The sequence below is a fragment of the Stegodyphus dumicola genome, chromosome 4, assembly GCF_044657685.1.
Source record: "Stegodyphus dumicola isolate Sdum_Otavi_A_Nest chromosome 4, ASM4465768v1".
Taxonomy (NCBI): domain Eukaryota; kingdom Metazoa; phylum Arthropoda; class Arachnida; order Araneae; family Eresidae; genus Stegodyphus; species Stegodyphus dumicola.
In genome coordinates this window covers 211,740,603-211,768,337 of record NC_140771.1, presented here as the reverse complement: position 1 = coordinate 211,768,337, position 27,735 = coordinate 211,740,603, and the positions used below count along the sequence as shown (strand labels likewise).

General features: G+C 33.3%; 2 protein-coding genes across 2 annotated transcripts in view; one reads left to right on the top strand and one right to left on the bottom strand.

The window, feature by feature from the left end:
- LOC118186863 (disintegrin and metalloproteinase domain-containing protein 10-like) overlaps positions 1-27,735 on the bottom strand; it is a 218,651-nt gene that overhangs the window by 166,237 nt on the left and 24,679 nt on the right. The gene's annotated exons all lie outside the window — the stretch shown is intronic.
- LOC118186808 (uncharacterized) overlaps positions 22,812-27,735 on the top strand; it is a 46,603-nt gene continuing 41,679 nt past the window's right edge. Inside the window, exons 1-2 of the mRNA XM_035356964.2 lie at positions 22,812-22,904; positions 23,506-23,577. The gene's annotated coding sequence lies outside the window, so the exon portion shown is untranslated. The remainder of the gene's footprint in view (positions 22,905-23,505; positions 23,578-27,735) is intronic.

The window sequence follows — 27,735 nt, the reverse complement described above, 5'->3', positions numbered from 1 at the left end:
TAATGCACATTTTTCTCGTTTCCTGCTTGGGAAAAAAACCAGTGTTTCTACAATATATCTTACACATAAAAAAAAAAAAAAAAAAAAAAAGCAAACTTTTATTATGTCACCAATCGATAACTAGCGATGAAATTAACAGATTTTACAAAAAATGAACCAGCTTGATATTAAAAAGGAATAGAAAAAATACATTAACTCTTACCTACAATGAATCCTCAGCTAAGTCAACACTAACTCGACTTTCCTCAAAATTTTATTTAGTTTAATATATTGTAACGTGGAGGGAAAAAGAAATCTTCTATCTCGACATCTAAAAATGGCTACTCGCTTAAGTCGACAGAAATTCTCCCTTTCATAAAAATTTCGTGTACCCTGCATTCTCCAAAAAGAGGAAGTAGTTGATATCAATTCAGAAAATGAAGGTTCAAGAATTTGAACGATCTGATAAATGATAATGATCTTGATGGAATAAAAAGGGAAAACGAAATTTAAAAATAGTACAATCTCTTGAAGGTGAAGCTAATTCTAATCAAGAAGAAAGTTGAGAAGGCTGTATTCTGACTTATAAAAAGGCCTTAGAGCCGCAGATATAATTCGTTGATATCTTTTAAATAGTCTTAAAAGTATTACATATGAAAATAATTTATACACTATAGCAGGGTTTCTTAAACTTTTTTCAGTCGCGACCCGTTTTTATCACTGAGATTTTTTCACGTCCCTCGGGAACATATAACATTTATGAAAATTTTGTGGGACTCCATAAGCATTGCGCAAATCCGACACACGCGTGTGCAAACTGTCAATTTTTTCACTTGTACTGTAATATACTATTATGTTATGTTATGTAGAAGTGAGGGGGGCTACCTAATATTTACCTTAAGTAAGTAGGTATTAGCCCAACACACTAACTGGAAAACTAACAACATTCTGGCATCATTTCTCGAGTCGTGATGGAAATTGTGACTCCAGCGAGCACTACAAGTACTCTACTGGCGGCAGCATTAACGGTACTCCTACCTTTCAGCGTTAAATTAGCTCAAGTAAAAGGGATTAAATTATATGCTATACATTGCAATATCCATAGTTGTGCAGGTGCATATTTGAAGATGTTATCTTTTGTAGTGGGTACAGGCAACATGTTTCAGGACATTATATATTGCATTAGAAACAGACGTGATATTCCACGTTACAAATCATTTTTATAAACATGATCTATTTACTATCAGAATTAATTAAGAACTATAAAATTGTTTACAAAGCTTACTGTGTTAAATTTTAGGTCATTAGCTTTAACTTCTAATTTTAAGACATAGAATAGTGTGAAAATTTTAAATAAGTAACAGACGAAATGACAGCGTCACGTGCAAAGCAAGGAAAATGAACGTTTCTATTATAAAAAGAATGCGTCAAAATGTTTTCCTTTTTCCTTTGTCTTTATTGTCTTATCTTTATTTATTTTCAGTTACACTTTGTAAAAATATTTGGTAGTTGTAAAATTATTATGATAAGTTAAAGAAATATCAAAACTGATAAATTTTTGGCGACCCCCTGCTACAGGTCCCGCGACATCCCTGGGGGTCGCGAACTACAGTTTAAGAAACGCTGCACTATAGAGTTGAAGATTATCCAGTGACAAAAAATCAAACTGTTGAGGATTTTTTAACTGTACAGTAAGCAACTTCAAACATATTTATCAAACACAACATAACGTACTTTAACAAAGTATTCAAAAATTTAATTTCTAAAATAATTTCTGTTTGGAGCACAATGAAAATTAACATGGGGTAATACAATTAGTGCAATACATATACAATTTATGTATCCCATCAGTAAGGCTGAATTATCACATACAGATGTTAAGCTGTTATTACGAGAAGTCACAAGAGTACTATGCGTGATTTAATACAACTAGAACTACGTTCTATGGACTACTAATACTAGGTGGCTATTTCTAGAACTATGATTGTTGATTCAGAGGAACTCATCTACTCTACTGCTATCAGTAGGAATTATAGCATTCTCTGTGCGCTCTTGTGGTGTATATCAGTGGTTTAAGATTCGAATTGCAAGCCCGCAAAGATTTAAAAGCAGCTGACGGGATAAAACAATTTTTAAATAAAATTAAAAAACATTTTTAACAAAAATAAACTAAATTTTAAATTTCATTCACAGGATTCTTTTCAAAACATACATAAGCAATAATAACAACAACAACAACGTAAATGAAAAAATTCAGATTGATATTAATTTTGATTGATTCAGATTGATATTAACTACTTAAAGTCTAAAACTTGGTAGGTACTGCAAGAAGTCTTTACTGTATGCCTTGTAATTCAAAGACCTTGATAGCTAAATATTAAACTTTTAGACTCACATTTATTTCAGTTAACTCCAGTACGTTGAATTTACTACTAAGTATAACGTTAACTGGAACTTATAACGTTAAGTGGAAAACCAGAAATTTGAGAATAATGAAGTGCCACCAGTTGTTGGCTGGTAAACTAAATTTAATGACTGTACCAGGGTGATGGGAAATTAGTCCCATCTTAGCCCACTCATGTGCCCCGCCATATAAGTATACATTGATAAAGCCCCAATCTATTCAATCATTTTTTCCCCTTCAGTTTTAGTCCGGTACATAAGCTCAGTCTAATTCTTTACATCTAAAATTATAAGCATTGTGTTTGCAACAAATACATAATTGAAATAAATCGTAAGCTTCAGACCACTGGTGTAAATGATTGCATATCCAGCTAGCATCATAAAATCAGTGGTTTGAATAATGGCGTAAGCATAAGTTGATTTTTCATGTTTCCCGCATCGAAATACCTAATAATTTCTACAGCGGCGTGTGAACTAAAATACCCCAGTAGGTGATAATTCATCACCAGGCTGATTGTTCCAAGTTCAAATTTAGGCCGGACATATCGCACAGTTGGTGCGACGTTTTCGGCTCCATGAAATTACGCCCAAAGGGTACTTAACAGTGATGTGTTCGTAAGCGTGGATTACCAAAGAGCAGCAGTCAGGGCAAGAAGGGGGGCCACAGATCAATCCAGGCCAGGTAAGACATAAAAGTTCGTCTATCAAATTAATAACAAGGGTGTAAAATACATAAATAGTTACAGCAGTATATACAGGTATTAATGAAAACACTTATAGAGCGTGACGTCATCGCATATGCAGGTAGAGACCGATGCATAAAACTTGCAGGACTTAGAAGAGAAGGGCTAGCTCATAGAGCTTTTCCCCCTGAAGCAGAAAGTGAGAAGTGATGACGTAGCCATGATGACACTGAGCGCGCCAATATAATTCACAGCTTGGAAATTAGCGTTTTTGAACCAGCGTTTAAAATGAGCTGTGTGTGAAAGATAGCTATAATTTGGAAGAAGCAATGTTACTGCTTTATGCATTTTAGACTGAACCATTAAAAAATTTAATAATGCTTACTCAATTTTAAAATAATAGATAAAATGTGCTACTCTTTTAACATAAAGTTCCGTGGGTTTTTATTTTTATTAGCAGGTTTTTTTTTATTTAATGCACGTTTATTTCTAATCATTTCTTTATTTGCATGCTAACTGAGAGAATTTTTATACTGCTTCTAAGATAACTATAATAGCAGCTATTTAAATTTACTCAAAAAACAACTTTACATTGACATAGATTTAAACATATATCACATATATGGCAACATTTCTGCTAACCTGCGTTTGATTTTTTGCCTAATTGTAAACTTTACATTGTTATAATTCTCTTCCGATTCAATATAATAGATATTTTTTAAATAATTTTGTAATTTATACTTATATCTATATTACAATTAAATAAATGTATATAAAATGGTTACCTTAATTTTGACAAAATAGCTTTATTCAGAGTACCTAAAACAGTTATTTAATTTTTCAAAAGTGTGAGTAAAGGAAGCAGGTCTTTTTATGCCAATTACTTTGATGTTTTATACTATTATATTTTATCTAGAATGCTAATCTAGCACAAAATCTAATCAATAATTAGTTACAAAGGATACAATAAGAATAACTTTAACAAGTACTTAACAAAATTAGTTTGTTAAATACTTGTTATTCTTGTTGGTACTATTCATAATACCGAAGATATTATCGATTAACTCATAGAAGTCAGATGCTTTCTGATTTCCTGTGCGGTAGAGTATACCTTTTGCGGTACTTTTTGAAAATAATGTTTTCTCTGGAGCGACTTTTTGTCTCTCGTTTCCCTTGACCATTAAATAATTTGGTTTTAGTTTGTGACACAATTTAATTTCTTCTCAATCTCTATTTAAAACCTCTTTAATAATATCAAAATTTAAAACAGTTACATCTTCTAAAACAAATCCTCTATCTAAAACGCGGTTTCTCAGTAATTTGAGGCAGAGCGTGAAATGAGACCTCTGATTAAAACAAACTGCACATTTTGAAAAGAACCAACTTAGTCCAGTTTAGAGTCATAGCAGAGTTTTCAATCTGTATGCATTTCGTCGAAACTGAGAACGCATATTTTTTCTACAGAATACAAATATTCGCCTCTTTCCTTCTTTAGAGTAAGAACATTACTTTGAATTCTTGGACTACACTAAAATTTAGAAAACACTAAAAAATAAAATAAACACCATTTCTTTAATTTGATAATACTATTCCAATTTTTTTCTTAATTTTTTTTCTTTCCAAAAATCATAGCTTTAAGATGACATAGCTCTTATGACGATGCAACGTGAAATATTTTCACTAGTCCACCTGATTTTTTTCTTCTTTTTCAGTAATGCATTAATCTGCGTCTTTATAAAAATAGGCTTTAGACATTTTTCAAAATTCTCCGATTTGTGCTTCCCCCCCCCCCGAAATTTCGCTATTTGAGATTTTAATTTCTGATACCAATTTCTGTCTAGATGTCGTCCACCCTCTTTGTCGCTGAACAAACATTCTAAAATTTTTCTTTTCTCTATTTTTCAATATTTTAATACAATTTAATACAATTTTCTAAGGATATTATTTTGTTCTTCAAATTATCAATGCATTCTTGTTTATCCTTAAACATTCAGGATGATCTACATTTTCATTTGTGAGTTTTATTTCAAAATCATTAAAATTTGATTTATTATTGTCATCATCAATTTCGATTTATTATTGTCATCATAATTTACTTTCGGCACAGCATTCCATTTCAACAGTTTCTTTTTGTGGCTATCCAAACAAGCGATTTTTCATATCATCTTCATAAATACTGCATAGAAAATGTTCGCTGCAGATTTTTCCGCTCTTCACATTAATAGAATCTTCTCTTTGACATTTGTGTATCCATTCTTTCGTCAAAAGCAAACTCTCATTTGGATCCTTTGGTCCCATGAAATAAAATATCTCATCCTTTCATACTTCTGTAAGTGCTACGGCACGTTACTGCAGCGCAAAAAGCCATATTACGTAAACGATACTTTACAATATAGAATTTAAAATAAAAACTGACTAAAATTACATATATATAAATTATTTTAAATATATACATTATTAGAAAACAGATATATATATTATTAAAATTAATTTGGGATATGTAACCTATAGAAAATCGTCTCGCAGCTCAATGAAACTACTGTTTTAAACGCGGGAAATCAGGACAGGTGGCATCACAGTGACGTCAGATTATTGCCTGTTACGTCCCCCCCCATTAGGCTCGCGTCGGCGAGGAGTCGAACAAAGAAATGAGCTAGCCCTTCTATTTATCCCTGTAAAACTTGAGTTAAGTGCTAACTAACTAATGCTCAAAAGTTCAGGATATGGCAACTATCCACTTAAAATGTTCGTAAAAATACAGGCTATGATCAGAAGGTGCCTAGCGGACAATGTGGAGTGTAAAATACAGTGAAATCAAAATAAATTTGGGATACCCAGCAGTCAGGTGTGACGTCTCTCTCCAACAGCCTTTTAAATGAGGGAAAATGGAAAGAATTAGCGCTTTCTCCGTATACGCTTTTGTGGTATTAGCATATCCAGTTAGGACTGCAGGATCTGTGGCTGGAATCCCCATGGAGGTAGGAAGTAACTTTCTTACCTCCATGGGAATCCCAGAGGGAACGGAAGTTAAATTTTCTTGCACCGAAAGGCCAATTCTTCTCTATCTGCTTTAGAAAAAAACGTTTTCATGGGAAAATTTCGTTATTTATTTTACAGTACACGAGGGCAAAGCACAGAATTTCCATGCTAATAATCCATTCATTTGCCCGGAGCGGAAATTGGGTCTATCATTCGTTCGGTGGAGCAATGGAGGACCCACGAAGCAAGTAAATGCTTCTTTACGCAAAAATTAAGAAACAACAGTTTAAAGTACTTTTACGAATTTTGTATATATGTAAATAATTTCAGTGAAATGTATACGTAAAATTATATGTGAACCGTAGTATTTTCTGCATAATGTAACACGAAATGTTTGAAAGAGACAAAGCTCTGCCAGAAAAATAAGATTAAAGGGGCAAGTCTATTTAACATTCAGATAATGGCTATCTCGCTAAATCGGCGAGATATCGAAAGCTGGCGATTGTTTTGGAGACTAATTTTTGTCACCAGATTTGGCGAGAAATAGCCCAAAGTGGCCAAAGTTGGCGACCAATTGGGTCCAGTCCCTGTATAACTATAATTGGTATGTAATTGATCTCTATATGTAATAACCGCATCCGGCCCTCATATGCCTTCCAGTAATTTTGAGCAGTGGAACGAACTAGAGACTTCTCGGCAGCCAGGGAAAAACTATACAAGACCTGAGAGTTTTCTCGGGTCCTCAGTTTTCTCAGTTACTTCAGTTCAGGGCGACTTGGGAACATTGAAATATCAGTGAAAACTTCACCTTTTAGATGTGCTTTAAATTCCATTGTGCTTTAACTTCTTAGCAGTTTTGAGTGTAAGTACTCTGTGATACTGAGAAGAGTTGTACGAGTGCTTTTGTGGAAAGTTCTAGAACTATTAAGTGTCTCTTTGAGTAAAAGTAACTTTTACCAAGCTATCATCGGTTCTGTACGCATTTATTCCATTACGAAACCGCAAGCACGCAATAACAGTATCTTAGATTTCTTTCTTTGATACATCTATAGAATAATTAATTATTCCAACTTTCTTTTTACATTTAGTATTCGGAAAACGACAGTACCAAAATTCTAGCAATTCTTGAAGACATGCAAAAAGTCACTTATGAGAACTAACCTTAAGAAAAGTCACTTATGAGAACTAATATCGAAAAATTACATATGATTTACTGTTATGCTTTCTTTCTCCATTTGCCGATACTAATAATTAAATATGATAAAACAAAATAAAAGATGAGTTCCTTAATGAAGATAAATCACCATTAGCTTATAATAATGTAAATTTTTCTTGATTAAGTAATATAGTATAGGTAGATATATAACAATAATAATAAAGGAGCTGTATATTATATAAATACTTTGTTTGTTCATTATTCTCGATCGGATCTCTTCATATTAATTCATATAAATAAAGAATGCATAATAAATGCTTGCTTTAATTTTATATCAGAATGATCCCTCTCAAATTCCTGCTACCTTAATTACTTAACTTCCACGCATCGCTACTTCATATTGATTTTTTTTTTTTTTTTTTAACTTATTGCCTGAATTTTTTCATCTTAATAATTCAAAGTTTGAAATACTTACTGAGTTAAGTTAAAAAATTTAATTTTCATTTGGACGCAGAGTCATTGCATTATTTTCGATTGTTTAAATCATACGATACCAGGGAAAACAATAGCAGCTGCTTCCTTTCGAGCATCAGAATCAATAAAGACAATTTCCCATCATAAAATTACAAATTTCTAAGTGCTATTTATTTCTTTTCCCATTAATAAATTTAAGTTTATCAAAGTACATCTTAGATACGCTTAAGACATGCAGCATTTTAAACAAAACAGAATGGGATCGAGAATTAAATCCTGGCATATTATCTTCTTGTAGACCTATATGAAACTCAAGCTGTCAGTGCAAAACTTGACGCTATCCTGAGAAAGATTTCAAGACCGCAGACACTGCTTCATTCTTTTGAGGATAGCAAGCAAGAGCTACCTGCCTTTGGGGAGGATTTTCTATAGGAAACTGGCTCGTATTCACATTACGCATAGGAAAATCAACCATGCAAACCAAACCATTCACCGTTCGAACCACACCAAATTCACAGTATTCATCAGTCTTAACTACTTGGCCACTGGTGGGGAGCAATGAATAAAATAATAAGAGCAATGAAAACCTGTTACTGTAACAAAATGCGAACAAGAATTATATCAAAGCGATTGTCTCTTATTGGCTGATACAGAAGTTTCCAATGGAATGGGTACGGATCTCTTGGGAGTCGAAGATGAATGACCAATTGATCAGCATAATGAAGATTCCGCTGATTACAAGTAAATAAATAAATAAAAATTAATTTTTTAAAATTGATAATTAAATGTTTATTGATATAAAGCTATATTATGCAGTAAGTAAGAAATCCTATAAAATAAATATACGGGGAACTGATATCGCAACATCACTACTTTCATAAACCTTATTTTTGTTGCATTTCAAGTATCAACAGCTTTTAAAAATAAATCTCGACATTATTGTCTTAAATTTCATTTTAAAATACACGATTATGGAATTTGTCGGCAGTCCAAGAATTTTCGATAAAATATTTTCAAAAATACGTTATTTTTTGAAAAACCACAACTAGGAATATCACAGATATTAATCTTAAAAGATCACAGATCTTAAAAGTTAATTAATAAAGGTTAATATAATAATATAGTAATAACAAATATTAATATAATTTGAGACAAAGGAATTTTTATATCAGGATGCATTACGAAATTTCCACGAACCCAAAAGGATCTAAAATAAATAAATAAATAAAAATAATAATAAAAACGCTAATCTGCACCAAGGTTGTTAGGCTAATATGAAAACATCATGAGTGACGGTCACAAAGGAACCTTCGCAACTGCTTCCCTTTTTTCTCCAATGACTAATTTGAACTTAAGTATTATTCCTTTTCCAGAGCGCTTGTTATAATACTTTGCCATCCCCTCCTCTCCAAGACGTAAACATATCACAGGTCAGTCACCGGTGTAAATCATGTGCTACTTACCAACCAAGATTTAAACTCCTATCTCTTATGGGATTGGAATATGTTGTGGTTGGATATTGGATAACAAAACTGATATTTCATCATAAAACGGCCAAGCTGGTAAGTATAGTTTCCATAGAGTATTATTATTACTATTGTTATTTCTACAAATTACTAAAGTAATTACTATAAACAGCAATCACTTGTTTCGGACAGTGTACAGAATCCTATTGCTAACAGCAAAGTTTTTACTGCATCTAAAGAAAAAAAGATGAAGCATCTTTTCTCTTACATTCGGAAAAAGCTGAAAAATACTCATTTTCAGAAAATTAGCTATTAGCACCGACAGTTCCATTGCTACCTTTTTCCAAAATATGGTGACTCAATACCTAAAATCAGTAAACCTGTAGAAGTCCGGCATTTATACTAGATGGCAAGAGTGGGAAATTTACACTAAAGTGTTGGCCACCGCTAATTATTTCACTGGATGATCAAGACTCAAGAAACATATACAGTAGTAAATAATAATAATAATAATAAAACTTAGTCTTTTAACACCCACCATTAGAAGAAACTGGATACCTGTTAGTTTCTAAAACATGTAAAGTTGACATAAGTACACATTATATCTCTCTATGATTTCTAGCATTACTGCAAGCAAGAGATGAGCAAAATTTAGACCTTATAATGTATCTCAGCCGGCTGTTCCTACGTTATTTTATCACCTATACCTAAAGATTTAAAACATAATACGCTTGAAAATTTTAAATAATAACATGAATAATAAAGCATAAAATAATTATTCAGAAGGCACATTTTATAAGCACAAGCTAATACTCCCTTTCTCGCAGGTTAATGTAATTCGAGACTAAGAAATTTTCATAATAGGATGCGCAATATAAGTAGTACATAAGCACCAAAGAAATATACTTCCTAGCACTTTGAACATTAAATAAACTAAAATAATGCTTAAAGGGAAACGCGAAGAAAATTACTGCTTCCCACTTCCTACAGCATTAAACTGGAGCTAAAATTGGGAGGTTAGCCAGTACTTTGGAAGCGAATAAATATAAAGACCCTTTTAACGGCTCCGACCATCACGCAAGCTAGCAATTTTGGACAACAACCATGCATTATTCGAGACACGCTTTTCCATTTAAACGACATCACAAAATCAAGGACATAATGCAGTTAAATACATGGTCAATATCACAGATATGAAGACATATGAAATTTCTCTTTTGATTCTAAGCATTGTCATTCCTTTAAAGCAGAGTTTCTTAAACTGTGCGTTACGACCCTCATGGGAGTCACTGCACCTGCACTACAGCGACCTGCAGCAGGGAGTCGCCAAAAATTTTAGCAGTTTTGATATTTCTTTAACTTACTATAATAATTTTACAATTACCAAATATTTTTACACAATGTGACTGAAAATAGATAAAGATAAGACAATACAGACAAAGAAAAAAACGAAAACGTTCCAACGCATTCTTTTTATAATACACTTTGCAAAGAAATTAAGAGAATTTTCATATTTGATCTACGATCTCCAGAACTACAGGACAGATTTTAATAAAATTTGGTGTGAACATAGGTTGATATAATACAAACAAAATAAACATTCAACAGTTATAATAGACACTCATGTTCGTGTGTAACACTCATGGAAGTCTGAAGGTCTGAAACAGCGGTTGTAGAAGACACAAAAGAAATGGGTTAATAGGGGTATGGTCCCCTCTTACAGAAATACAGGCCTCGTAGCGTGATGTCATACTAGCAATAATGCAGTTTATCAGTACCTGTGGCAATTGGTCCCACTCATTCACCAACGCTGTTTTCAGTTCCTGGATGGTTCTCGGACGGGGGTTGCGAGTTGCAATTGCCCTCATCAGAGCATCCCAGACATGCTCTATAGTAGCGGTGCCCAACCTTGTGCTCGCCGATCGTTTTGTATGTGCTCGCCAGCCCGACTAGGTACTACGAACAAAAAATATTTTTAAAATAACCATTCATTTATATTTCTTAATTGTTAAAATAGGGTAAGCATTTACAGTCATAAGAGATATCTTGCAAGACGTTATAAAATAATTGATTGCTGACTGATGAACTTCATAGCGAACATGGAATCTTATTGCTCCATTCCGATGTTCAGATGGCTCAGCAGAGGAAATGTACTTCAACGGTTTGTAGAATTTCTTTCGCCAATAACGCAGTTTTTGGAATCCGGAAACGAAAGTTATAAAGAATTGGACGATAATAATTGGTTATCCGATCTGTATTTTCTCACGGATATAACAGCTAAACTGAACAAACTGAACGAAGATCTCCAGGGGGGGGGAGGAAAAAAAAACATTTTTTCAATTGACTGGGACTGTAACTTCTTTTCAAATAAATTTGTGGATAAATCAGATGAAAGAAAAAAATTTCACCCATTTTTCAGAATTTATCAAGCCATATTAATAACAACAAGGCAATTGAAACAGAGAAATACTCGGAAAACCTAAATGCGCTGAAAAATAATTTTGAACTTTGCTTCTCTGATTTCCATAAAGTTCAACCAATATTATTATTAATTTCAAACCCACTTACGGAAATTTATATTTCAGACGTATCACATAAGATTGAAAATATATTTAACAAAAATGCTGATGTTTTGGAAATGTGCTCGCCATAGGCCAAAATGTGCTCGCGAGAGACCAAAGTTTGAGCACCACTGCTCAGGTCTGGTTGAGATCTGGAGGGTCTCCTCCAGACCAGAAAGGTTGAGGTCTGGTGATCTGGCTGGCCAATCCGTAAGGCAAATATCCTCACTCTCGAGAAATTCGTCGACCAGAAGAACTCTATGTGGCCTCGCGTTATCGTCCTGTAAGATGAACTCGGGGCGCACTGCACCCCGGAAAAGGCGAACATAGGGTTCCAAGATCACATCCCTACACCTTACACCGGTCATAGAGCTTCTGTCAAAGACGTGGAGAGGTGCGGCCATCCAACATGATGCCTGCCCAGACCATTACACCGCCTCTGCCATAATTGTTGATTTCGCGGACATTGGAGGGTAGGTAGCGGGTCTGTGGCTCTCTCCATTTGAAAGTACGGCGAGAATTGGTGTTTAGGCTAAAACGGGACTCATTGATGAACAGAACGGTCGCCCATTGCTCCGTACTCCAATCACTATGCTGCCTGCACCATACTAATTGGACTCTCCTGTTCGTAGACGTGAGCGGGACGCAAACAGCCGGTTTTCTGGAAAACAACCCTCTCTCATTCAGTCTTTTGGAAACAGTCGTCCTTGTTACACGGGTTCCTGTGGCTGCATACAGGTCCCGAGAGAGCTGAGAAGCTGTAGCCCCTCTGTTACGCCTCGCTAAAATGGACAAATAGCGATCTTCTCTGGCTGTCGTAGCTCTTGGACAAAAAATTTGTATTTTTAATAAGGAAAACTTCTTCGCAACAGGAGTGGCTCCCTCCCAACGTAGAGGGAAATATCTGTCGCCGCAAAATCGCTGTTGCAAGTTATCGAAAAATAACCAAAATGTGATTTGTGCGGTAAATGTCACTAAAGTGTACAAATTTCTATTATTCACTTAACAATGAATGTTTGTTTTATACTTAAGTGTCCCGCTTTTCGATTTGTATGGAACTGTCGTGTGTAGAAATACTATGAAAGCGCTGTAAAGGAAGCTCTGGATGTAAACAAAAAATCTAGAAAGCCTGGGAGCAGTGCTTCATTCCTAGTGCGGGGTTGGACCGTCCTTTCATTCTTACCTCCATGGGGTATCTACGTGGCATTTAGAGATAAGCAAAACGGAAAAAGCTCCCTTTCCTCCTCTTCCAAAAGGAGTAACAGACTGACAACTGATATACATTTTACAGCTGTGTAAAGTATCTAAACGATAGAGAGGAAAATATTTTTTTTGTTTAAACTGAGAACTGACCTACATAAACAGGACTTAAAAGAGTTACTTATGAGAGAGAGGACGTAAAAGAGGACTATTTAGCCCCTCTACATGAAGCGCTTTTATACAATTCTTTTCATTTTGCGCAGATACTAGAAGCGAAGCAAATAATAAAATTATACTTGAGGCAAACCTATTACAATTTTGTGTAATTTTTTTATACTTCATTTATCTAATTTTCATTGATTATTCGTTCAAGAATTACAATTTATCTCATTTTTCCATAACGTGGTTTGTATGGTAAATTAACTTTCAATTATTAAATTCCAACCACTGCGAAGCATACAAAATGAAAATAACCTACGATTTGAACTCTGAAATCCTTTTCCATTTTTATATAGTCACTTCATTATCGTGTTGCAACCAGCAATCGGTGTTGGTGGCCCTCGAGCGTGCTTTCTAGTACTTGCAGCGTTCTGGATCTGCCGCTGTGGACCACTTTGGACTTTTGAGCGGATATGATTGTCTTAGTACCTATTTATTTCGATTTTAACTGATAATTCCCTGAATACGTAATGAATTACAGAAGAGGCATGACTGATGCTTATCTGGGCGAATGTTATGCACTAAATAATTTTTATTGCATTGTTAAAAGCATTGGTGAGCTCGTCGCCTAATGACCTGACGGTCAATGGCCTGGCATTTGTTTAATAATTAAAACAATTCTTAAGACCCGTTCGCTGCCAAACATTAAAATAGTTGAAAATTGATAGACAGACCATTGTTCAAATTCTCAAAGAAGTTTCTACATGGGAGTTTTCGTGATTTTCCCCACGCGTAATGTGGATACAAGCCAGTTCCACTTAGAAAGCCTATCAGGAAGGCAGTCCTTTCTTTAGGTAAACAGCTTTCGTATGCTTTGCCGTAACCAAAATAATCCCGTCCAAAGCAATGTTTAAAAGCTACAACCAGAACAAGAAACAGTTTCAATTAAAAATACCAGGGTTTTAATTGGAATAACATTAATGAAGTTTAAAAAATTATTTTGAAACTATTACAAATTGCTCCTGTTAGCTTTTTGTTATTATGCCACCATACATTTTATATATGTTTTTCATCCTTCATCATCAATTACTCCAAATCCACGAAACCGTAAAACGCAAAAATATCTTAAAAATTGATGCTAAATGTATGAAAATCCTGTTCAAACCTATTTACATCTAATACGTACAGCGACAAGTCGAGATGATCACTGAAATTTAGGTAAACATGCTTTCCTAGATAAAACCTTTCATCTGATTTACCATTAATTATTATTTGATGATTTACAATCAAAGAGCTGACAAAGCCGACAAAATACCCACAAAGTAAAGTTATTATCCGTTGTTTGAATTCTTCCGCAAGACCGTTTTTACAGAGCGAATTTCCGCAAATTTTAAGGATTTTCGTAATTTTCCACATAATAAATAAAAAAAAAAATCACGAATTTTTCTGATTTATATTGAAGTTTCGAGATGGTTTCCAATGTTTAAATGCTTTTAATATTTTCTGGCATCCTTGAACAATCTGTTTTCGAATACAAACCACATTACATGATAGCAGATAGGTCACCGACGAGCGAGCGGTGCCGGTGGGCCATCTGTTATCCCTGATCACTGGTAGTTCAATCGAGGTTCGAATAGTCTGGTTGCATGGGAAATTTCATGATTTTTCCCATGTATAGCATGGTACAAGCCAGTTTCGCTTAGAAAGTCCTCAACGAAGGCATCCCTCCATTTACGCAGATAGCCCTTGTGTGCTTTGCCGTAATGAAATAAATAACCAAACCAATGATGATAATAGATACCAAATAATAATAATAATAACAAAACTGTGGGGCGCATAAAGTATTAAATCATACTATCAGCTTAAATCAAGGTCTTGATCTCTTGTAACGGTTCTATTAACACTGGCAAAGCTTGATTGTTTGAAAATAAATATAACTTAATGCGTCGTTATCTAACAGATTCTTTGAAAGAATATGTAAGTGAAAATCCTCGGCTGCGAAATATTCGCCGAATTTCACGATTTATCTCTCGAGATGTTCCTTAATTTCCAATTATGGCATCCTTCCGGCGATGAAATAACTTATGCTTTGTGATGCAAGGAAAAATATTAAAATATTCAACGAGAATTGTCATATTGTAAGAATTATTGAAGAGGCAAAATTTACTTTAACGAATCTTTATATAAAATAACACACTATCCCTAATATTTGAAGACTATTTTAAATCCGTTTCAGTTATACTTAATTTCAATGCATTCAATGAAGTGCTGACCTAATTAATATATAATTTAAACGCATTCTTTTTCTATGATTAAGTTCTATAAATTACTCCATGTAAATATGAGTTCAGCATTCAAGATTTTACGTATAATGGTTCAAAATTGGTAACTGAGTTTTAAAGATATCCCTAACGCTCTCTGAAAAAAATATCGAATGATCCTTCCACGTTCCCGCATAACCCATAGCTGAATATTTATTAATACTATTAACCAAATAATTTATCATTTGAATTATATTTAGCGGAGAGCCAAACATTGCTCTTGAGAAATTTTTCGTTGAATGCACTGACTCGTTATGGTTTCCAGACGCTACTGATGGTATTGAAAGCGTTCAACGTTTTGTTGAGTTGATTGGCTAATGAAAGCTTTCAACGTTTTGTTCTCCTAAATTATGACTTATGACTTACTTTTTTCTGGTCATTAACTACTAAAGAGTTTTCGCCAGTAGATCGCATTAAAGTGCACTAGGCAAAGATATTTTCAAATAAGTGGTACTAGGGAAGTACCAACACCAGTGCGCGAAGAAAATTCAGCTGCGTGAGCAGCCATATCTTAATACTTACGAAAGTAGGCGTTCATCATAAAAATTGTGCAGTGGTAAGCAATGGCATTAAATTGAAGCATGCAGGCAGGTTCATTGAGATGTATAGCAAATGCAGGTGGTGAGTGCAATATAGCTAGTAAGAGTGCAGGATAATCAATAGTGAGACATCATGAAAATGGCGCGAAGACAGTTTGAAGCTGTGAATGGCATAAGAGTTCAAAGTCCTTCAGAAGTATGCAGTAGTTAGATAGGCCGTAAAAAGTTCAAAAGTTCGTAGAATCATACGATAAAGTAAAAATTTTTTACAAAATAATTTAAAAAATGAAATAGTAACATAAAATCTTGAATAAAAAATTTTCTTGATTAACATAAGTATAAGATGCAACACAAATAATAGGATAGAGTCCAATTTCAGAGTTCAAGTAAATTTTAAAATTAAAATTTACAAGTTACCACCATGACGAATTGTGATGAATTGTCCTTGGGCGTTTGACAGTGTATTCAATGGTTGGATCATAATCCAACATTTGTTTAATTGCGTTATACTGACTATGCTTCATCTTCTCGAAGAAGTTATGAGCTGTCATGAGTATAAAGTTATGCACAGATGGAATATCCAAGTCGTTTTATAGAGTTTCTCACGTACCAAGGTGCATTCACAATGCTACGTAGAATTTTATTTTGGAGTATATCTAATTTTTTGCGCTCAGTTTTACTGGCGATTGCTCAGGCCGGCACTGCATATAGCATGATCGGTCGAATTAGAGATATGTAAAGCATTTTCTTTATTTTTAGACTGAGCTTCGATTTTTTGCCGATAATAGGATAAATTGCCATGTAGGCTGCATTTGCTTTGTTTAAGATTTAAGAAATATGATCTTTGAAGTTGAGAGACTTATCTATGTAAACACCTAAATATTTATAGGAATTAGCTACAGGGATTAGAGTTCTGTCTAAGTAGATATCAGTATTGACTCTTAATCTTGTTTTGTATCTCCCATAGAGCACAATACAACATTTAGAGGCGTTGAGCTTAATTTTCCAAGTCTTGCACCAGTGATTGATCATATTGAGATGCATTTGTAAATTACTTAGAGCGAGCTGGGGACTTCTGGATTCAGTCAGTACTACAGTGTCGTCAGCGTATTTTAGTATTTTCGTGTTGAATGGGTGCGGGAAATCATTGATATAAACATTATAGAGCCGGGGGGAAAGAACGGATCCTTGCGGGACCCCGCTATGAATTCTTTTCCTGACAGATAAGGCGTCACCGCAGCGAACATGAAAAGTCCTGTTTTTCAGATAGGAACTAATGAGTTTTACGAAACTGTTTGGAAGCATAAAATTATTCAATTTTTGCAGGAGGCCTGCATACCACACTCTATCAAAGGCCTTTTCGAAGTCGAGATAGCATGCAGCCACCCCGTTTTTCTTAGTAAAGGCTTGCGAAACAAATTCCACCAAATTGAGAATTTGATGAGTCGTGCAGTGTCCACTGCGGAAGCCGAATTGCAGATCATCTATTAAATTGAGTCTTTCGAGATGGTTAGTGAGCCTTGAGCAGAGGATTTTCTCAAAAACTTTTCCTAATGAAGGTAAAAGACTGATAGGTCTGTAGGAAGTGACGAGTTTAGGATCTTTCTTTGGTTTTAAGATATTGACTATTATTGAGTGTTTCCATTGCTCAGGAAAATAATTATTTCGGATGCAGGCATTAAAAATATTGACTATGTTAGTAATACAACGTCTAGGAAGGGCTTTAAGTGCTTCATTACTAATTTGATCATAGCCTTTGGCTTTCCTTGGCTTGAGTTTGTGAATAATTTCTCTTACTTCTCTTGGTGAAGTAAAGGGAATGAAATTTGTTATAGGATAATTGTTAATACTGTCAACGGTAAAATTAACTTCTTCTTGGGAGTTATTCTCAGGCGGGTGAGGTTGAAAGATTTTCTTTAATTCATTAGCCATTATATTAGCAATCTCGTCCTCAGATTGATAGGAGATTCCCATGTGATGAATTGCATGAGTTTGATTTGGTCTGCTATTTCTTAGCAATTTTCCATACTGCCTGATCTTGAGGATCCAGGTTTGATAGGAGAAAGTCCATTTTTTAATTCTGAATTCCATAATTTCATGCTTGATTTTCCTGTTTAAAAAGTTGTTCTCCTAAATTGCTTGACGCAGGGGGATATATACTTACAAAACCTGTTCAACTCTGCAGACGATCTACAACACAAGCGTGAAAAAATTCGCCAAATTTCCTACTTGGCGAAAGATGAAAGACGTTTCCGAAACCTTTAGGTTTGCAAAGTATTTGAATATAATGGATGTATATGCACATTTTGTGCTGTAGAAATAACATTTTGATGAATGAATCGTGTCATGGTAAATTTGTAAATGTTACTTCGTTTCCTAAGATAAAAATATTAACCATTTTAATGCAGAAAAACTAAATGTTTCCCCAAAATGAAAATTGGCTATCCTCCCAAATGGAGTTGCGGCGCCCTCTATTTTTCAATATTGATACTAATCGAAAAAAACGCTAAAAAAACAAAAATGATATTCGGCAAATATTTATTAATAATATGATAAAGTAGGCAATTTTTTAATTCAGCAGAATTTTGAGGATGTATTCTACGTAGCAGCAGACTTTTTCAGTACTTCACTGCATTTTTTATATGATAATGGGCTAAATTTGCTTATGTTGAAAGAATACGCAGACATTTGTCAACAAACCGCCGTAAGTTAAAAATTCTCTGAAAATATTGAAACTGTATGAAATGCAAGCATGAATAACTGAAGTAATCTATAATATTAATTTTAAATATAAAGAATTTATTACACTTATTTTCAGTAAAAAACAAGCTTAAGTGTTAGAAATGTAAAGTAAAGAATTTAATGTTAATTTCAATAATAAACAACTAATTATTGTTATCTTCAGTAGAAAATTATAAATGTAGTGTAAAACAGTGTTTCTCAACTGGATTTACTCCAAGGACCGGTAAAATATTTCGGTACGTTCTCGCGAATCGGTAAGTTTAATAATTTGACTCACTGGCACAATATTTTCGCATAAATAAATCATCATCGATCATATTATTTTCAAAACTAGTAAACTATTGTTATTGTAATGTAGGTGCTGTTGTAATATCGGTTGTCGGTCTATGACACTTTGAATTTTGGACAGATAGCTGGATATTTCTGTTATTCCGGTGGTAACGATATTTCGCGGACCAGCGGTTGAGAAACACGCATATTCACAAAGCCTACAGACCATTTCTCTACGGTCTGCTCTCATTGGATGAAACATCTGCTTGGCAGTCATATTTGGAATGGCAAGTTATCGCCCTGTAAGCGTGGTAATTAACGCCAAACAAACGGAAACAGCGTTTATTTCATTCGATATTTTTTTAGTTTATGAATGAAAACTGTGGAATATATTTTAAATAATTTACTTACCTTATTAACAGTTTATCTGTATTTGAATTTAAACTTTTAAAAGTACGTAATTGTTTTACAAGAAAAGGTGTTTACACGGAGATAGCATATGCACTTTTTTTTCTGTTAGAAAGAGTCTGTTGTGTAAATTTCCATAGCGCATTAATTTATACAAATAAAGGAATATTAAAAAATAAACCAAATGAAAACATTCAGTAAACATTTAAGGGCGTCGGATACCTATTCTTTTTTACCTAAATTATGAAAAGTAAGTACAACTAAAATTATATTTTATTCCATTATGCGCTATTTCTATTGAAACTCTTTTCGGGATCTTGGATCGTAATCTTGCTACTGGTACCTACTACAAAGTGTACAAACCCGTAAATAAAAATAAGAAAAATTAACATTATCAAAAATAGAGAAAACAAAGGAGTTTAATTTTTAACACCGCACCCGAAGGCAAAAAGACAAGTAATGACAAAGTCATTCAATAAAGTTAAAATAAAAAAGTAAATAAATCCGTGTAAATCAGAGCTTATGAAAGTTACGAGCAGTGATAGAACCGGAGATCTAGAAGTATGAGTATTTTTCCCGCGCTTGTTACCGCTGAGCTGCGGTTTCTCCGGTCAGTTATGCACAATTTTTGGTACACGACACTGAAATACAAATTGTAAAGGCGATGAACCAAAAGTCGCCAAGCACTAGGTTCTGTAACCCTACGTTTCCTGTTTTAACCAATCGGAGCAAATAGCAGCAGAAACGGTCTGTAGGCTTTGTGAATAAGAGAGAAATACTGGTGTAAAATGTGAGATCAAACGTCAGAAGCTTTGTCCCACCCATCTATGACATCACTAAGCTTCGCAATTTTGTTTAGGTAGCAAATTTAGCGAAGCAGTACTACATAAGGCTCCTATATAAAGGAGGAAGACTATATAGGAGCCTTACGTAGTACTGCTGCGCTATAGGAGTCTTAGCACTCCTCCTCCTATAGGAACCTTAGTGCGACGAGGGAGGAAAATCGCATTAGCTCTCTATCTGAATATTTAAACCGCAAATTTCGATTTCACATATGCATACATTAATTTTAACTTCTTAAATAGCTACTGATTATTTTCTCATTGCTGTCTTTAAAAATACAGATAATATAGTAAGAGAAACTGCGCAATCAAAAGTACGCAGAGCTTCTAAATCATAACAAAACATACAGGCTGTTTACACTAGAGAAACCTTAGGCCCGTCTACACGTAGCGATTTTCTCGGCCGACAATATCTGAGATAGCTCGCCTGTCCACACGAACCGATTTTCTCGTTAGTACAGGAATTCACTCAGCCAATCACTATGAAAGGAAGTGTTCCCGCCCTCTACAGCGTCACACTGTCTACGATTTGTAAACAAAGCTTACGGTGTGGTCAAATAGTCAAAATAATGGATGACTATTTTAAATTGCTACTATAGATACAGCTACAATTTTGAACATAGCTACTGCTACAGAAGGGAAAAAAATGCTGGGTCCAAACGACGAGAAATTCATAGTGCCTTCGTAATTCCCTGCTCCGGGAGTTGCGTATTGAAGACACAGTACAATTCGGAAAGTATTTACGGATGATGCCGCGTGATTTTGATTTTTTGCTAAATTTAATTTGCAGGAAAATTAATTTAAAAAAAAAAAAAAAAAAAAAAAAAAAAAGCTTTTCTTTTGTGTACTGAGTACACGGATTACTCCTTTTTTAGTTTTTTTTTTTTTTTATTTTTAAATTTTACTTTCTGGCACTCCTATTTGTGCATTTAAATCTTGAATTAATAAATAACCATGTTTCAGAAAAAATAACTAACTGCTGTGCTTTCAATCAAAACTTTATTAATGAATAAATAGACAATAATATCATGAATATAAAACCAATATGAGTAAAAAGTATTAATAAAGAATAAAGATTACTACATTACAAAGCAGCAGTGTGATTTCAGTGCAAAAAATTTAAATAAGAAATATCATAAAGGTGCAAAGTCTTAAGTAGTATATTTATTGAACATTAAAAAACTAATATCAGCATAATTAAACAACTAATACAGTCTGAAAACTATGATTATATGACTCTATCAGTTAATCAGCGAATAAAATTTAGGAATATTGAATTAAAATAGGCTGTAATTTGCTTTCGCAAAATTCAATTAACACAAAACTGAGTTTGTGACTTTTGACCAGTAGATCTAAAACACATGCCAACGGCTATTCGAAAAAGAAAAACGTTAAAATTCAATAAACACCCCACCCGTAGGCGAAAAAATAAAACGTGACTTTTAAGTAATGCAGTTCGAATTTAGTGATGGAGAAACTAAATTGAAAAGTTCTTCCAGGCGCAGAAAGTCCAAAATTAAAATGGAGGATCGAACCCACGATCTCAAGGTGCGGATAATACCAGACTGCTCTTTACCATTACGCTATGGTCGCTCGTGTGGGATTTGTCTGAAAAGCTATGTACCTCGTCACCTGATTAACTTACATTTTCGGCGAAGTCAATTGAGTCTCTGCGCTGCTTTATTCTCGACTGGAGATTTTGCTTTTTGAATTTTTTCAATAAGTCTCACAGTTTCAAGTAGTTTCTGAATATTTTCATCTAGTACCCATGATATGGCATCATTAATAGTTTTGGAACTTTTCTTGGGGAAGTTAAAATCATTTTCACCCGGAATTAGAAAATATTTGAATATATATTGGGGAATAATGGGGAAGACAAATCTTATCAAAATAAGAGAATCCCTTAATTTTTTATTTTTAAAATTTACATTACTCGTGTCCTACAACACAACATTTTCTCTATAGAAATCTATTAGCTGAGTTTTGTTCCAACGAAATGCCGCCATGTTTATTATTCCAAATGAGGAGAAAAACACGTGATCACTCAAAGCAATCTTATTGGCTAGAGACCCCGATTTTATCGTACGCTAGTGAGCAGTGAACACCAGTTCTGAAATCGCGGCAGAGAACATGACCGATTTTTGGCGCATGTGCAGACCCTTAAAATTGTTGCTCTACGAGAAAGTCGGCCGAGAAAATCGCTTCGTGTAGACGGGCCTTTTGAGACCAAGAAAAGCACGAACACTTGGCGGCTCGGCTAAAGAGAGAAAGAATAAAAGTTATTCCCTCTTTTTGACATAAAACTGAGTATCTGTCTATTTTATTGCATAAAGCAAATAAATAGCTTAGGCGATAATGTATTTCAAAATTTCAAGAGCAAAATAATTTCCTAGCCCAAGAAACTAATTTAATGAAAAAAGGCCTCAAATTTCGCGCGCGTTTCTTCAACATCTCCTAGAGCTAACTGAATCCAGGGGGTACTAGTATCTTAGGCTCAAAATTCCGCTAATAATCCATTTATTTGTATTAGTATAATAGCTTGAATTAAAGTAAAGCACACACTTAAGGCAAAAAGACGTAATATTAGAACAATGCTAGTACTCAAGATTCCAGATATCATCTGTGGCAACAGCTTTGTCTAATCGAATAATACGTCTGGTGGTATAAATATTTTTGATTAAACAAATTCTTGAGTATATGTTGCAAGTAATAATCTTTTTCGGTAAGCTTTACGTATTAATTTCCATTTAAGCGTATGTTATAAACTTATATCTAATTCACCTTAAGAACTTAAATATATCTTATGCAGAAATGCTCAGTTTGAAAAAAAGAAAACATTCTTTTATCACTCAGATTTAGTTTCGTAATTCACGATACTATGTATTTATTGTATTGTTTCTCCAAAATAAAATTTATACCTGCTATCCCATTTTTAGTGCATTTCTTAAGAATGTAAATAATATGTAAGAATGAAAACAAAACTATTTCATTTTGGAAACTTTTATTCCGACTTCAAAATAGTGATACCTCTTGCTAATAATTTCTTTTTCCGCATTACTAATTTCTTGTCAAATTTACCTCATTTTCAGTGTTCCTAAAATCCACGTTTACATAAAACCGTTCTTATTTCAATTAGTTCCACATTTTCTATGAACTTTGTCAATAAGAATAAAAATTAAGATATAAATCCACCTGAATAATATATGAATTAAATGCAGATATATTGTAGTACATGCATTTAGTTTATTGATGACACACGGAAAAAATGTTTATTTCATAAAACATGTACACACAGTTCATAAAACACAGTTTTTCCATTCTAGAGTCTGCAAGGAAAGCTTATGCAAGACTTTTGAGTTTACCTCTTACTTATACACTGGAAGAAAATCATCTTGGTTAGTAATATTTTTTTATAATGTAACATGTTTTTTTGCATTTTTTACAGCTGTGTGTATTTAGCATATATACTGCAAATATCAGCTTTTATTAGAAAGGTGCTATGTAAAAACAACTTCTAATTTGAGATATATGTTTTGTCATAATTATGTACGTGTCAGCTTTAAAAATGTGTATCAGTAAAATAATTGAAAGATAAAGCGATTTTCTTTTTCACTACATAGCAGTAGTTTTTGAACCTTCTGAGCTACTGTGCCATTTTTTAATCCTACTGTGTACTAAAAATAGTTCTTTTAAAATAGTTTTGGTAGCCAAAAGAACTATTTTTTTTAACCTTACATTTGTTTATTGCCTATAAACTTGCATTTCTAGTAAATATAAAATCAATTTTAATTAAACTATAAATAACAAAAAGAAACTGAAATCCAATTGTACTAAGAAAGAAAATGAAGCGTAGTTACTAAATAACAAATGTAATGACAGTGTTTCTATCAGACTTATTAGCTTTAATAAGAAGAAAGAAACTTTTTTTTTTTTTGTCATGAACAAGTTTTTTAGTGTTGGGAGAGTAGGTAGTAACACTTGAACAACTGCTATTCGAATACAGTTGTTCAAGTGTTCATCAGTGAGTCTATTTGTGTACTTATTTTTGATAAATTTCGTACTGAAAAAAGAAATCTCGAACAGATATATAGAGCTGAATATTATCTTCACTTTAAAACAAACTTGAACCGAAATTGGGTGCTTTTCTTTAGGTATAAGAGGCCAAATATTTTCAGAGTTTGAAGAAAGCGGTTTTACAGATATACCATCTGAAAATCAATCAGTTCCAACTCTACTGCAGTATTAGCTTCTAGAAAATCAAAATGCAATATATACCTGGGTAAAGAAGTAATCAGTTTCCCCATTCTGAATGAAAGTGATAAGCTTTTTGCTTAAACACACCATTATTAGAACAAAGCTAGCTTGGTACCAATGCATAAATCAAACTATCCAAGTTAGCAAATGTCTAATATAAACACGAAAAACATAATTTGCACAACCTCATGCGCATACAATCAACTATGAGATGAGGCTGACAATGGCACTTGTGTTTGAGAAACAAGCACTTGTCGTTAGCATCAGCTCAGTGGAGGAATCAAGGTTAGCCAACTGAAGTGTTAACGCAATCTACCGAAAATGTCCCCACGAGCTAGGCTCGCTTGGCGATCACTTATATATAACACAAAAAGATTAAACACAAACTTGACCAATTTATTATTACCACCAGCTACAAATAGCAGCTCTCTACTCAACTCCTTTGAAGGATGGAAGCATCATATTTACAATGGCATTAAAAACAATAATGATAAACTTCAGTAATATTAATAGCATCAATTTTAATTGTATGGAACTTAAGTATTGAGGCACTTTGCACCCAATTTATTACTACAAGTACTAACAAAGCCTGCAACAATTTTTGCATTATTCGTAAAATACTAGCAATAAACTTAATAATAAGATTACTTATAAAGTTCTAAAAGCCTAGAAGTCACTACTCTCAAATTTGTAAAAGTCAAGAAAACTTCCTTACTAATAGATTTAAAGCATTTAACAAAAAACTTAAAATGACCAATAAACCATACTATAATAAATTCTCCAGTTTGTATGCACTTCCAAAATTTTACAAAAATCCAATTAAATTCAGATTCATTTTTAATAACAAGTGGATTATGAACAATAATCAGAAAGTAACTAAAAATATTAACAAACAACAAATTTTACAATACTAACTGATATGATGCTCAGAACTTGTATACCACCTTGCCATTTAATGAAATTTTTGATAGTTTAATTGAGCTGTATTGCATATTTCCTGGCATTAATTATTAAAACTTAATTTATATAATTGGGACTCTTATCTTAATTGAGTTAGAGTTGACTTTAGGATACCCCTTGTGGACAAAGTGAAGGAAGTGCACAATGCATTTGTGCAATTCTGAGATGTTTTTGTAAGTGAAAATTGGTCGATGTGTACATGGATAAAGTTAAGGGAGTGCGCAATACAAGTTTGTAAAATTCTGGGATTTTTTTAAGTGAAAATAGGTAGATGTGTACATGGGTATCGAGTTTATGCAATCCTTTGTCTTGTTATTTTGTCTTTGTGTAGTGGTGATTTTTGCTATGCAAACCAAAATAACAAGTCGAAGAACTGCACAAACTCAGTATCCATGTATCGCCAAAAATTGCCAAGTTTCGCCAAGGGGTATCCTAAAATATGCTTTTACCCCTGAACACTTTTTCACAATTTTATTAAATACCCAAATAAAATTTTCCTCCATATTTATGGTATTCCTACAGGAATTAATTATTTAACTGTCGTCTGTAACCCGTTCCTCTTCGTTAAATAATATAATTTTTTTTAACAATTACCATAACCCAGAACTTTTGGAATTTAACTAAAGGCACATTGATAATGTCCCTGCCATTAATAATTACAATTAAATTGAAAAACAAGGTATCTATTCTAAATGCCTTATCCTTAATAAAACTAAGAAATAGGATATCGAAGCAGATTATCTTGACCTAGACTTTTCAGATTCAAAACAAACTATTAATTGGAATTGTAATATCTCCAGAAAAAATTATTCTTAGCAATATTAATAATCAAACAAAAAAGAATAAAAAATATTTATAACATCAGCAAATGATTTTATAAAGGAACTTGGTTTATTAATTAATTACTAAAAGATAACAAAACTGATCATAATTTTATGAGATCGCACCTTTTTAGCTATCATGCAAGGAAACAATCTACTAAGCCAGGCAACTTCTCGCATAGCCATGAAAAAATAGTACATAGGAAAAGGGTTTAAATTTCCCTTTTATTTGCTTAAACTCTTTAACAAAATTACATATACTTTGTGCTCAAAATAACACCAACTACCTGCACTGGGAACTTAAGAATAATTTAACAATAATTTAAATGGCAAAGGGTCATGCTACTTAAAACTCGGCAACTACACCCACGATGTTATTCAAACTAAGAAAAACCCTACAATTTTATAAAACAATGGCTGAAATACTCGGTCTAAAATTATTTCATGATAGGCTCTACCTAAACCATTATGGCAGTATAATTTGGATGTTCTTAACACAGTTGAATTAGGCATTTTTGTCAAAATTCTACAATTGGTTTTAATTTAGATTAGACTGTTTAAGAGTTTCCTACATCTTTAATTAACAAAATGGCCCTATTTTTGCTTTCAAGTCTCAAGAAAGCCCACTTAATTAAGTTCTATATTCCGTAACATTTGATGTTTTTTGTCTTTGTTCCCTTTTAGATTATCTATAATTTATTGCAATTTTTTTTTTTTTAATTCCTGTTTTTCATTCACTAAAATTGCTCACAATTTACTAGACACTATCCTCACAATTAATTTAGTTACTTTTATTTAAAAAAATTGTTTAATTTTTATACTTTTACAAAAAATTTTTTTGGCTAAAGTGCAGAATCGCGCACTTATTTGGTACTTTTTAAGAGATTGATAAGTGTGCCAAATGTGGTATCCAAGTCGATTTTGCCGTTCTGGAAGGCGAATTTCAGAGCATTTTTGCGCATGCGTAGTATGTATTTTAAGTTGAAAACTTCGTTTGAGCACGAAATTCGAAGCATTTTTGCGCATACTCAGTATGTATTTTAAAATTTAGAATTTCTGATTGGTGTTGACGATAATAGATGGTAGAGGTGCAGTTATTTTAAACAATAATTTGAAAATATTTTGAGAGAATTCGTTACTTTTTGTTCATCGGCTGAACGGAGTGGATTACGCCTTTAATGTAATGAAAGTATTTTAAATTTTCAGTGTTTTCTAACGATTTTAAGTGTTTGAAACTTGCTATGTTTCTGAAACGATTCTTAGTTTTTAAAATTGTGTTTTTGTAAGGACTAGATTTTTCATATTTTAAAATTTTCTGGAAGTGAAAGTATTAATTTTTCAGGGTTTTGTAAGGATTTTATGTTCTTTAAACTTACTATGTTTTTGAAACGATTTTAGTTTTTAAAGTTATTAGGTTTTTTTTTTGAAAGGATTTCCAGTTTTAAAAATTTCCCACTTATTTGTTTGGTGCTTTTTACAAGAGTAAGAAGAATTGGATTTTTGTCAATTTTCTTCGAC